The sequence below is a fragment of the Limanda limanda genome, chromosome 15, assembly GCF_963576545.1.
Source record: "Limanda limanda chromosome 15, fLimLim1.1, whole genome shotgun sequence".
NCBI lineage: Eukaryota > Metazoa > Chordata > Actinopteri > Pleuronectiformes > Pleuronectidae > Limanda > Limanda limanda.
This window is the reverse complement of record NC_083650.1, coordinates 511,472-521,825: the sequence shown is the minus strand read 5'-3', so window position 1 is coordinate 521,825 and position 10,354 is coordinate 511,472.

Genomic DNA, 10,354 nt, shown 5'->3' with positions numbered 1-10,354 from the left:
GAAAATAAAAGAAAACAAAGAAACCAAGGATCAAACCAAATAACCAGAAAGAAAAGAAAAGAAAACAAAGAAACCAATGATCAAACCAAATAACCAGAAAGAAACTAAAATTAAACAAGGCCAAATAATCTAAATGAAATATAAAGTTGGGAAAAAACAGTGACCGTAACTTTTCTGCTGAAGCAGCCCTATAAAACAAACATGTAGTTAGGTCACACAATTTAAACAAGTTTATCTGAATGTTTAAAAACATAAACATAAACATACATAAAACACATCATTATATTGTACCTTTAATTCTTTAAAATAAAGTAGGGACCGCGTGGATCCACGTCGTCGCCGACACCGTCACACAGACACGCACACAGATACGGCTGCACGCCACAAACAATTCGGATCCGCACCTGTTGCGCACACGCTGCAGTTACTCACACACACTCAGGACCAGCAGTGGGGAGAGAGAGGGAGAGGGGGAGCGCGCGGCGTCCCTAAATAGACTCCGCCTTCCCGTCAGGTAAATTAACACGTCAACATGAATTAACCCTGTTACAATGACCCCAATTTTGAAAGGTCACCGACCCGGTGACAAATTACAACCAGGGTCTAAACACTGTCTCAATAACGTGATGATTAGCTGCATGGCTCACCTGCACGGTTCTAACGGAGGTATCCACGGTTTCATTTACTGACCTAGGAAGGTTAAAAGGGTTAGGATGATGCCCAGCTGTGTTCCTTTTCGGCCTACTTGTGATAAGTTTAGCTGCCCTGTTGCTACTATATTAACAGGGTTTAGGCTATTTTCTGGGTTGTGATCTGATCTGAACTGGATAGTGGGGTGCCAGAGCTATGTAATTCTGTGCCCATGGTTTGACCATTTAGCTCAAGGGGAGTGAGGGAGGGGGCCTGAACTCTGCACCACTCGGGGGGCCATGGTGATTAAGACTCCATCTGAGTCACTGTCTTCGTCCTCTTCATTAGGATCCGGTGAATCATCAACCAGGCCAGGATCGGGTACCGGTTGGTTTTGGGTTATGGGCCTATTGATGATGGCAGTCGGTAAAACCCTGAATTCTGACCTGTTAAGATTCTTTTCGGGGCCAGCACCATCTTTGGGGCATATTTTATATACCCTTCCTTCTTTATCCATGTTTTTCACAACCACATACACGGCTGGATCCCAGGCATCCTGAATTTTGTGGCGTCCTATGGGGTGACTTTTCCTGTAGACCAGGGTTCCAGGAGCGATAAGAGAAGTTGCGTTTGGCTGATATTGTCTGTTCCTTTGTTCTGCTGCCTGCTGGAGTCGTTCCTTAACATGAAGATAGACTGAACTCAGATGATTTTGATGTTCATCCATCCAATCCTCTGCCGACCTAGACGTGGGCTCCTCCTGTGATGCGCCCAACAGGAAATCCACAGGAAGTTGTGCCTTCTGGCCAAACATAAGCTCGTATGGTGAATAACCAGTTGATTGGTGGTCTGTGGTATTATATGCATAAAGAACCTGAGGTAGGTATTTTGGCCATTTTTTCTTCTTTTCGTGGGGGAGGGTGCGCAACAAGTCATGTAATTTTTTAATTTAAATCTTTCACACTGTCCATTGCCCTCGGGGTGGTAATGTGTGGTTCTACTTTTCTCGATTCCATACAGTTGACACAGTCTTTTCAGAAGATCCCCTTCAAAACACTTTCCTTGATCACTGTGAATGCGTTTGGGTACGCCATAGATGTAGAACCACTTTTCAGTCAACACACGGGCTACTGTACTGGCCCGCTGGTCTGGTGTCGGGAATGCTTGGGAAAACTTTGAAAACACATCCGTGACCACCAGCACATTCTCTCTTCCATCACTGGCCTTATCCAATACAGTGAAATCGATGGCAATGACTTCCAATGGTTTAGAGGCTAACAGACTTCCCCTGAATGTACGGACTTTTGGTTGTACTACTTTGGCCAGTGTGCACCGGTTACACTCCCGACAGTATCGGTCAATGTCACTTCCCATCCATGGCCAAAAACACCTCTGCCTCACCAGACTGCTGGTACGCTCAATCCCTTGGTGGCCCTCTCCCTGCAGGCATTGAAGCAGCAGGAGTTGGAACACCACTTGTCCTTCCCTTGGCAGCTGTATTTGCCGGTATAGGACACCATCCTTTGACTTTATTCTGGACCACTGCTGCACCAGCTTCTTTACGTCTCTACCAGCATTGGCCATTTCTTGTTTAGTTGGAGGTGTGCCCCTCTTCCAATATTGTAAGAAAGTACCAATTACTGGATCTGTGGCCTGTAGAGCAATTAGGTCAGCTTTGGGCCGTGATGGGAAAGCAGCTATTGCTTGGCAGGTTGCATCCCTGGCGTGTGCACTTTGAAGTAAGACTTTCGCTGGTTCATGAACTTCAGGCGGCACCTTCAAGCCGGGGAATAAAAGTGATGGGCTCTGAGAGTGCACTTGGCGTCTGCATTGCGATTGGTTGGTCCTGGGCGGTACTTGATCTCAAAATCAAAAACTGCTAACTCCGATGCCCACCTTTGCTCCACCGCTCCCAGTTTGGCTGACTGCAGGTAGCTGAGGGGGTTATTATCATGGAACACTACAAATTTCTGTCCCAGCAGATACTCTCGATATTTTTGGGTCACCGCCCATTTAAGGGCCAGGAATTCTAGCTTTCTAGAGCTGTAGTTGGACATGTTTCTTTCAGTGGGCCTAAGGCCTCTGCTTGCAAAAGCAATTGGTCGCCGTTTTCCATCATGGTCCTGGGATAACACAGCACCAAGTCCAGCATGGCTAGCATCGATTTCAAGGGCAAAGGGTTTGGTGAAGTCAGCATATCCCAGGACTGGCGCTGTCACAAGCAGTCTCTTGAGTGTTTGGAAAGCATTTTCACAGTCATTACTCCAATGATCGCCTATAACGGCTTTCCCGAGGGTTCTGCGTTTCTTCTTGGTGCCATCCATTTCAGCCACCAAACGGTGGAGGGGAGCAGCATACCTTGCAAACCCCTCCACAAAGCGACGATAATAGGATGCGAATCCCAGAAATGATTGAAGCTCCGTACAAGTAGTGGGTTGTGTCCATTCAGCCACTGCACTAATCTTAGAAGGGTCAGTGGCTACGCCAGATGCTGAGATGACATGACCCAGGTATTTGACCTCAGATTGAAAAAAGTGACATTTACTTAGCTTCAATTTCAGATTGTTCTGTTTGAGACGAGTTAGTACCAACTCGAGACGTTGGAGATGCTGGTCAAAAGTTTGTGAAAAAATAACAATATCGTCCAGATACAAAAGCAAAGACTGGAAACTTTGGTCTCCAAAGATCCTCTCCATCAACCTTTGAACAACTAGGAGCATTACATAATCCAAACGGCATCCGATTAAACTCAAACAGTCCGAAAGGGGTGCAAAAAGCAGTCGTAGCTCGGTCCTTTTCTGCCATGGGGACTTGGGTGTACCCGCTTGCAAGATCCAATGTTGAAAACCACTGAGCGCCTGTGAGGGCGTCCAAAGATTCTTCGATTCGGGGAAGCGGATAAGCATCCTTCCTTGTTTTGGCATTGAGCAACCTATAGTCCACACACATGCGAATTTCTCCAGTTTTTTTTTAAAACTACCACAATCGGCGAGGAGTATGGGCTGCAGCTTGCACTTACAACCCCTCTATCCAACAACTCCTGAATGTGAGTTTTGACTTGCTCATACTGTGACGGCGGGAGCCTGCGATAGCGTTGCCTAACTGGGGCGTCATCCATTATAGGAATTTCATGCTCTACCAGCGTTGTACATCCCAGGTCTCCCTCCCCTTGACTAAAAACTGTGATATGCTTCTGCAAAAGCTCTGTGCATTGTTTCGTCTGCTCAGAGGAAAGGTTAGGCCATGACAGCTTAGACAGATCAAGGGATGGGGGGCTCACTGCAGTCACCTCCTGAATCACTGCTAGTATGTTCTGGTTAGCCATTTCACTGATAAGGATAGAGCTCTTTGATTTTGGCAGGTCGACCACGTGCAGCTCACCCAGCTGTGTATGAGGTTGCAGCCAGACATCTTCAGTTCCCACATTGACTACAGGAATTTCAACCTTGCCCTGGTGGACAAAGAGAAGGGCTGCAGATACAAGGGCACCTGCTGGGAGAGGATTTCCTTTTGTCAGGGGTTCCAGGAGCACTGATGGGAGGGTGGTGTTAAAAGTGCAGGGACAGGAAGTGCGTATCCATTTTAGGGAACCAGCAGGAACGCGAACAGCTCGACCATGGACTTTGGCTATACCCAAGAACCCCTGTGTGTTTAAAGCCTCAATGCGATGACATATAGAAAGACTTTCTTTCCACTCCTTACTAGCAGCTTGTAAGACAGGTGACTCAAAAAGACGAGATCCATACTGTTCGAAAAGCAGATGGTAACAGTGGCGAATGATGTTCATTCCCAAGAGGCCAGATACTTTCTGTTTCTGTGGTGGGGGCTCATCTGGGGGGTCCTCTACAACTAGCACACCCATTTGTGAGAGGGTTTTACCCAAAACGGTGACATCGAGCTCCATGTATCCTAGATAAGGGATTTTGAGTCCATTGGCTGCCCTAAGACGTAACCAGTGACATTTCTTTAGAAGCCCGACACCTTGTGACCTGAAGTGTTTCTCAAAGAAGCTTTCTCTGATCGTGGTTACCATTGACCCGGTGTCCAAAAGGCAGGGCACCACCACACCCCCCATTTTGATTTGCACAACTGGGCAATCTCCTATAAGTCGACAGTGATCATTCATTTGGTGTTCAGGTGAGCCCACAAAACCCTTTTCTGATGCTTGGCTCTCTGCACCAAAGGGGTCTAGTTTCCCGATGACTGATAATCAGAACCCCCTCCCCCTACCTGTCTGTGCACCCCCACTTCAGAAACAGATCCTTCACGGGTCGTAGTAGCATTGAGGTTAACCCTACAGAACCTGGCTATGTGGCCTGCTCTATTACAACGGTGACAAATTAATTTGCCATCTGTTGGAAATCGCAAGGGCTTAGCTTGGGTCAGGGCTACATGGCTCTGAGTAGGCTGAGGGGACTGGGCAGTGACATGCTTCATAATAGTATCTAATTGAGCTTGTTGTTTGCGAAGGCACTCTTTTATCTCTGCCATTTCATCATTAGAGCTAGCAGTGACTGCATTTGTGCTACCCTCAGAACCATCCACTGCCTGGGTGTGTGTGTCACAAGAGTAGACCCGAGGTCTAATTTTACCTCCCTGTCTACTTGTTTCTGCCCACCTTATAGCAATAGTCCGAAGGTCTACGAAAGGAATACTTGGATGTTGGACCACCTGCTGCTTCAACTCTCTACGCAACATATCATCAAGCACATGTTCAACAAACTGATCACACAACAGGACATCAGAGTTGGGAATACCACCAGGAGTTTTACGTATAGCTAAATCCATTAAGGACTTAAGGGCATGCGAGTAATCACGCAAAAATTCACCCTCTCGCTGAGTACGTTGGAAAAATTGTAACTGGGCCGCAACATAGGACTGAGCGCAACTATAGTTTTCTCTTAAAATCCGAAAGATTTTTTCAGGAGTATTTCTGTCGGCACGAGAGTGAAAATTTATCTCTGACTTGGCACCTCAGGGCTCGTGACTGCGACTGATCTGGTCGCATATGCGACTGGAATTTTGGCCGTGCGACTTGATTTGAAATCACGGTCGCACGCGTGCGCCCAGGGGTGGACTGGCCATCTGGCATACCGGGCATCGTCCCGGTGGGCCGTTGACCCAATGTGGGCCGGTCTGGTCCGCTATGTTTGTTTTTTTTCTCTTCTTCCTCTCTAAACATCTGTACTTTCTACTTCTTACATTCTCAAAACTGGCTCGTAACTTGAGCAGCGGAGTTTGGCGCCGCACGCCTCCACGCACGGCGCACCTCTCTCTCTGTCTCTCTCTCTCTCACTCGCTGCCCCCTCCCTCGGGAGATGTGCAGGTCCGGGGGCGTGTTTGCCGTCGGCGGGGGGTGGGGGGGGGGGCAGCGCGAGAGGTTGGTCTATCCCTCAGCAGGTTCACCTTCAGAAATCTTGTTAACTTTTACTTCCTCTAGAATAGTCCAGTTTGATCGTCTTCTCGGCTCCGCCAGGGCCGTGACCGACTCTGGAGGGGCCGGTCGAGGGACCTCACTAAACCATCCAATGGGGAGTAGCGATGTGTGTGGGCAGGGACTTAATCAACGCATGCACACTCCCCATCCATCTATTCCCTTTAGAATGATCCAGGTGCTCATGCAGGAGCTCGGTTCAGTTCAGTCTTTAGTATTCTGTCTGAAATTTGGCAGCAAAACGAGACTGTGTCCAGTGATTTTTTCTTCTCTGTACTAGCCCTGCATGTGCAGGCTGTTTACAAAAGAGAAACTATCTTATTTTGTGTTCCTTGTTTCCCTTTGCTGAGTTATCATAAGGGGCATTGTGTATCACTCTTGCTACTGATGAGAGGTCCATGTCTAGTGATATTTACAGAATGTTTTAGTGGTTATACTGTGGTTTATTAATGTTCTTGGGCACAAGAGGCACTTGTTTATAGTTGATTATTTGTTGTCTCTAGAAGTTCAGATGCACTTGTCCATTACTATTTGAACCTCAGCATCTAGGGTTCAAAATTGGTAAAATTATACATTATATACATTATATGCATATTGTTGTTATAATTTTTCAGTCAGTTGAGATAAATCTTGAGGAGAAACATTTTAGGTTGTGTTGTGTCTGTATAGGCCTACTATAAAAAGCACTTGGTACTTGTACTTTTACTTTTGATACTTAAGTACATTTCAACACCAGATACTTTTGATACTTAAGTACTTTTAATATGAGCTACTTTAAGACTTTTACTTAAGTCATTTTCTGACGGGTGACTTTTACTTTTACCGGAGTCACTTTCAGGTAAGATATCTGTACTTTTACTCAAGTATGGCCTTCGAGTACTTTGTACACCACTGCTCCACTCTCTGCCTTCACTGTACCAAAGTTTGTCTGTTGAGTCTCCTCTAGTCTGGTGAGTTTATCATTTTTTATGTTTTATGAAATCATACTTAATTTGTGATGATTAGAGATGTATCCATGTCCTTCTCAGGTTGACCACTTGACATGTGAGAGCCTGAGGAGTTGTTTTCCAGACACAGGTAGAGCTGGCAGGGGCGTCACCCTGGGCCTGCCCTTTTGGGCTGGGCTTCAGATGCAGATCTAAAGGCTGCTTCCAGGGGCATGGGGCCCTCAGCCTTTGTTTTTCTTTGCTTCTGCACCTTACAACATACATCACACCTTATTTTCACACATCCAAACACTGTTAACACCACTGACGCGTAACATATTTTACACATCCCACTACGTAGTTAGAGCTATCTTGATTTGGAGTTAAATAAATTCACTTTTGGCTTGAGAGGTTTGTGTGTGGCCTCCCTTCTTGTTGCCATCTTTGAGCTAGGTGGTAACAGTAGTATGCATGAGAGAAGAGGCTGCGAGATTTATGGACTTCTATGTGGTGTCCGCTGATAATGTAGTGGGCTGGTCTGGACAGACAATGCCAGGGCTGAATTTTTGTCCCAGTCCACCCCTGCGTGCGCCTATAAATATAAGCAAAAATTTCAGGTGTGCGCCTAGATAATGGGCTGCAGAACCAAGTCATAAGCTGGTATGAGCGCTAGAAATAATAAGATCCACGCCCCGCTGGCGAAAACTAGTCCCCTGACAGAAACAAGCAATCAAATAAACTACTCTGACACAAGCGATAGAATGATAGTTGCTGTCACTCGCCCGCTTACACAGAACCCGGAAGCGCTATCGCTGGCGGCGCTAGCATCGCACCGATCACTGAGCCAATTTCATCGGCGCAGTGTGAGAGGGGCTTCTCCGCTCAGAGACGAATCAAGAGCTCCACTAGAGCCAGCATGGGTGTGGGCACCGTGGAGGATTTAATCCGCATCTCTGCGGATGGTCTTTCACTGGAGGACTTTGATCCACTTCCTTCTGTAAGGAAGTGGATTGGTTCTGCAACCTCTAGACATCTACGTACCTCCTCTATCCATTGTTCAACTGTTAACAGATCAACTGACATTTTACCAGTGAACCTGGGGCATTTACGCTCTCTAGGTACATAAACATAACGGAGGTTGGCTGCATCAGAGGCTGGGCTGCCTGCTGGGACAACATTAGGGGAGGAAGTGGATGACCCTGGAAGTGGTTCAGGTAACTGTGATTGGTTCTGCAACTGCTCTCTCAATTGTTCATTGGCTGTTTTCAGCTGTTGCAGCTGCTCCATAAGGGCCTGTACTTCTTCCATCCTCCCAATGGACAGTCAGTATGTTGACAGATCTTCAAATAAGCCGGTGGTCCTCTTCACCTGTAGACCAGCCACAGTTTTTTCCCACTCTGGCCTAGTTTCTACTAATCAATATAATCAAAAAAAAACAAAAAAACAAAAAAAAACGAAATAACCAAATATTGAAAATAAACAGAAAAATTGAATATTCAGCCTCCACCCTGCCAACAACGCCAATTCTGTAGTGATTAAAATGGTTTACAGGTGACCGTTAAATGTCAATTTGGTTCACCACATCTATCCAGAATAACCAGGACGGGAGGCTGAGATTTCTGAATTATACAATTTATTTAATAGCGGCAAATTATTTAAAAGACATTGACATGTGCAAAAGTTTGAAGGACTGGCCTGGACTTGATATAAATAACAGATAAGAGAAATTAAAAGCTCCAGACCCAATTATAAAACGCTAAAACATCATGCATCAAAACAAACACAGCAAACTTTAAAACACACTGCAAGCGATATAATCAAACAAAAAGACAAAAGAGGGTCTCTAATTGATGGAGCCAATAACTCACTGTATTTCTAGTCCTTACACTCAGTCTCAGTCAACAAAAAATATTGCACATTGCCATAAAATAAAATAAAATAGAATAAAACAAAGAAACCAATAATCAAACCATATAACCAGAAAGAAAAGAAAAGAAAACAAAGAAACCAATGATCAAACCAAATAACCAGAAAGAAAAGAAAAGAAAACAAAGAAACCAATGATCAAACCAAATAACCAGAAAGAAACTAAAATTAAACAAGGCCAAATAATCTAAATGAAATATAAAGTTGGGAAAAAACAACGACCGTAACTTTTCTGCTGAAGCAGCCCTATAAAAAAAACATGTAGTTAGGTCACACAATTTAAACAAGTTAATCTGAATGTTTAAAAACAGTTACAAACATAAAACACATCATTATATTGTACCTTTAATTCTTTAAAATAAAGCAGGGACCGCGTGGATCCACGTCGTTGCCGACACCGTCACACAGACACGCACACAGACACGGCTGCACGCCACAAACAATTCGGATCCGCACCTGTTGCGCACACGCTGCAGTTACTCACACACACTCAGGACCGGCAGTGGGGAGAGAGAGGGAGAGGGGGAGCGCGCGGCGTCCCTAAATAGACTCCGCCTTCCCGTCAGGTAAATTAACACGTCAACATGAATTAACCCCGTTACAGTTATATACTGCTCTTTTCCACATCACCCAATCACCTGCTAATAATGAAAAATATGATCTATGTTTCATATATCATAATTTATTTATTAAATAAGTTATAGAAATATATATTGAGAAAAATATTGGACTTAATATGCTACGTTAAGTGTAGTTATCTTTTCCTGTTTTAGTACTTGTCGTCAAGACAATAAGGACGGCGTGGGTCTCTGCTTTATTTTAATGATGTGTTTTATGTTTGTAAATGTTTGAAAACATTTTGATAAACTTGTTTAATAATTGTGTGACCTAATATGACATATTCGTTTCATAGGGCTGCCCTCAGGCAGGATATTTAATTCAATATTCCCTTTAATTCACACTTAAAACAAATTTCTAGGACCGCCTTTTTCCACTTGCATAATATCAAAAAAATCAGACATGTCCATTTACAAAAAGATGCAGAAAAACTAGTCCACACCATTGTTACGTCCAGACTGGATTATTGTAATTCATTATTATCAGGCTCCAGCAGTAAGTCGTTAAAGACTCTGCAGCTTGTCCAAAATGCCGCAGCACGTGTCCTGACGAAAACCAAGAAAAGAGACCACATTTCTCCAGTATTAGCATCGCTACACTGGCTTCCGGTTAAATCTAGAATAGAATTTAAAATTCTCCTCCTCACCTTCAAGGCCCTCAATAATATGGCGCCATTTTACCTTAAAGAGCTGTTAGTACCTTATCAACCAGCTAGAGCACTCCGATCCCAGAATTCAGGCTTACTTATCGTCCTTAAAGACTCTAAAAGTAGAATAGGTGCCAGAGCTTTCAGCCATCAAGCCCCACTCCTGTGGAATAA